This window comes from Mastomys coucha, unplaced genomic scaffold, assembly GCF_008632895.1.
Source record: "Mastomys coucha isolate ucsf_1 unplaced genomic scaffold, UCSF_Mcou_1 pScaffold7, whole genome shotgun sequence".
Taxonomy (NCBI): Eukaryota; Metazoa; Chordata; class Mammalia; order Rodentia; family Muridae; genus Mastomys; species Mastomys coucha.
The window spans coordinates 53,507,064-53,511,091 of NW_022196913.1; the positions used below are offsets into that span (position 1 = coordinate 53,507,064).

The following is a 4,028-nucleotide window of genomic DNA, read 5'->3' on the forward strand; positions in this document are numbered from 1 at the left end:
AAAAAAAAAAAAAAAAAAAAAAAAAGTTAACCTGAAGAATATTGGCATTTCATGGTAGAATTTTAAAATTATGTCTCTTCTAAAACATTTTAGACCCGGGAAATCCTTAACTGTACTCTTACTTATTTTCCTTAAATCCTCTATTCTCTGACATACAATGTATTTTTACAGAGACTTATGTTTTTAAGACTTTCATAACATATTACTTGACCATGTTAGTTTTGTGGATGTTTGTTAGATTTATCATAATCTATAAATGCATTGCTTTATTTAGTGTTTTCTTCATATACTAATTTTTATAATACCAGGCATCCTGAAGAGTCTCTTCATATCACCAATATCAAAGGCCTGTTCATAAATATTTACAGAGACACTAAAGATATGATTTTGGTCATAGATGGTCATTTTGTCTTTAGTTTTCTCAGAATCTTTTAAAAAATGACCCAATATTTTTAAAGGGATTTTTACTATCTCATATATTGTAAATCTTCTTTAAATGCATCTCTTTGTAAATAAAAAATCTTAAGTATTACAGAGGGATTAGAATTACAAATATGCCCTAGAAAGTAAAAGAAATAATGTTAACAAAAAGATAATTTACTTTAGCACTCTACTGGGGCTGTAATGTGCTGTTTTATATGCATGCCACAGCTCTGAGACACCGTTCCCATCTAAAGATGAGGTAAGAAATGAGAGAGAAAGGTCACTGCTCCAAGGTCATAACTACAAAGTGTCACAATTGGGATGAGAGCTCCAGTCTTTCCTTAAATCCAAACCCATTTTCTTTTCTTTATTTCATGTTGCCTCTATGGGAAACAGAAAAATGAAATACTAGCTTTATCACTAATATAGTCAATGCATCACATTATCTAGTTAATACAACAAAGTAGTTTTTCTACTTATACCATTTTAAGGACAGGAGACATAAACATATATATTTTGATTGAAGTTGAAGTGATATGAGAAATGACAGAAATATTCACTAACAAAGATGATTCTTATAAAAGATTTCAATGAATATATTTTCATACTCCTGCCCTCCATACTTCTTCTGGGGAGAGAAGACTCTTTGGGCTTGCGGGCAGGTTTTGGTTTGAAAAAAAGGTTGAAATATGCTCTTAAGAGAACAGTGATTTGAAATTTATCCTCAGGATAAGTTTTAGATTTCTCTCCCCCAGATTCAGAATTCTGACATTCAAGCTCACCCATGAGAATGTTCTAAATTTATGTGACAGCGGGGGCATCTCGAATACAGCAAAATAAAGACCACAGACATAATTTTCTTAGACTGGTGACTAGACTGGGTAAATTGTGCTCTTTATTTTTCTTCATATGGCTTAACAGTTACACTGACCTTTTTTAAAAAAACAAACATATTCAGTAATGCTCAAGGAAGATCCTATAAAAAGTGAGAGCTTTTCAATAGTGCTCTCTCAATTCGCTTGGATTCCACCAACATGGATTTTCTTCTGTGAAACCCATCCTCCCTTAAAAGGACAAGGAAGTACTGCTTGAGACAGGGAATTTGGGTCTCCAGGACACAATGTTATGAAAGCACTAGAATAGGGTTAGGAAGTAGTTATTGCTAGATGGACTACCAAATGGGAATCATCTAGGAGATTTTAGGCGAATTTCATGCTGGTCTCAGTTTTTCTCTAAGACCTGGGCATCCACACTTTTTAAAAAGCCACAGGTGGGATTCCTGGGTACAGAGAAGTTGACCAGGAAATCCAGAAGCCACATGGTGATAGGTGAGTGGTTTGGGGGCCACACATTCGTGTTTACATCCTATTTCTTTCCATTAACAGCTCTGATTGTGGCAAATCGCCCAAGCCTTCTGTTCTCTCCAAGGGATAAACAAAAACAAAACAAATCAACAACAACCTGGAATGACACTTTGTTGTTGCAGGGTGGGGGTGGGGCGTGAGGTGGAAGTGGGCTGGGTACCTGTTCACACAGCTTAATAATAGAGCCCTCCGTGATAATGGCTTCTCAGGTTCCTTCAGCTCGCAGTCGGTGAATGATAGCCTGTGTTCAGTTTTTAGCATAGACAACTCTCGCTGGAATATCTGATCAGCTATTTCCCTAAGGCACTGATTCTCAAGCTCCCCCAACACACACACACACACACACACACACACACACACTCCTCCCTCTCCTCCCTGGGCCTTTCTTTGTTTACCATATTTTCCTTTCCATTAAAATGTAATACCACAGGTACAATGTGTGTATCTATGTTATGATCCTCTGAAAGGCCACAAGCCTTGTATTATATAAGAACACACACACACACACACACACACACACACACACACACACACACGGGAGCAGGGACATCATCATCTCATCGTTGAGAATGCATGTCAGAGAAAAAAGTGACTTGGTCAAGGTCAAGTGACTCATTTACTGGCAGAATTAGGTCTGAATTAGGGATCACAAAGTGGTAGTGTCATACCAGCTGGTTTATTTGTGATGAAAAACTAGTTGCCAGTATTTCTAATCAAGAGATTTCAACTAAAACACCCAAGCAAGCATCCAACTGCTCACGACAAATTGGGAGTGTCCCAGCACTTGAGCAAGGCAGAGAGGCGCCCGGTGGCCCTGGTCCCCCGCCCCGCCTCTAGGGACGCGCCTCCAAAACGCCTCCCTGGATAACCCGCCGCCAAGGACAACTGTCTGGGGACCGCTCGGCGGGCGCCTAACTGGCTACAGACTCCGAACCTCTTGGCGCGCTTCGCTCTCCGGCTTCGAAGCCCTGGAGCCGATGGGTGGTCTCGCACGTCTTGGGCCGGGAGGGAGGCGCGGGCGGAGAGGACCGGCCGGCCCAAGGCGCTGCTCGGGTTCCGAGGCGCCGGCCTGCCCGCAGGCGCGCTGTCGCTCACCCGCTGGCCGGGCCCGGCCTCCCCGCCGCGCCTCAGAGCGAGGGGACTCCCCGCCAGGCGCGCCACACAACGTCTACGTCTGGCGCGCTCACGATCGCCCGACGGCCGAGGACGCCGCGTCGCCGCCGCGGCCTTGAGCGCGCCCAACCCGCCAGCCAATAGCTGGAGCCACTCTGTGCACGTGACACGCGCCAGCCAATGGAGACTTGAGGCGGTCAGTGACGCTCGGACAGCTCCTAAGGGTTTTTTCGAAGTCTCTGGAGTGCCTGGGAGGCCGATCTGGAGATGTGTGGTCGCGCGTCCAGCCCACGGAGGGTGGGCGGAAAGCCCGAGGACCCTCAGGGCCATGTGAGGGCGCGGCTGCCAGCCTGCAGCATGGGGGGCACTGACTCCCCACCAGCCCCGTGCAGTAAGTGAGTAGTAAGTAAGTATATAAGTGAGTAAATAAGCAGGTGAGTAAGGAGGAGCGAGGACAGCTCTGGAGCTTCGCTCACAGAACCTCGTGTTCTGTCGCAGCGCCCAAAGAAGAAAAGCCCATATTATGCATCGAATGTCTTCAGTGTGCACCTTAATATAGTTGAACTATTATATTTAATACTGCCTTATATATTCAACATTGTCTTGCACTCTGACAATTTAAATATAAGTTTCTGGAGTTGTACTAGTAAGGGAAGTTGAATTATGTCGAGGGGAAAAATGGAGAGCAAGTGTTGGTCCCGTAGGTATCTGGTGAAACAACTGTGCCTGCAGCGATCGGTGTTGCTGACGAAAGTCCCATCTGCTACTCGCTTCTGTAAACATGCTTTGACTGCAGAACAAATTTCCCCTCGGTTGTCCTGAAACAGACCATCAGCAAATGCTCACGTAGGCAATAATAAAGACACCAGTGCTGTAGTAGTAGAATGATCAAAGCTGATAACCCATAAATACTTTGTGAAACTCTAAGTCTCTCCACAGTGGGGTAGGCTAGCCTAATAAATCTGATTTCTCCAACTCTCAGAGTGGTATTTGGTTCTTCTTTGGACAGTTTTCCATAACACCAGAGCCTCCTCCTTCTGTTCTCCTGCAGTTCTTAGACTTTCTTTGTCAAAGTCTTCCTAGCATCTTCGCCTCTTGTGACTCCAGGTCTGGAGGAATCACCCAGGA

General features: G+C 44.3%; 1 protein-coding gene across 2 annotated transcripts in view; it reads right to left on the reverse strand.

Annotated features, from left to right (window-relative positions):
• Ptpdc1 (protein tyrosine phosphatase domain containing 1) overlaps nt 1–3,000 on the reverse strand; it is a 50,110-nt gene extending 47,110 nt beyond the window's left edge. For both annotated transcript variants that reach the window (XM_031358479.1, XM_031358478.1), the window contains exon 1: nt 2,722–3,000. The gene's annotated coding sequence lies outside the window, so the exon portion shown is untranslated. The remainder of the gene's footprint in view (nt 1–2,721) is intronic.
• Nucleotides 3,001–4,028: the final 1,028 nt, after the last annotated feature.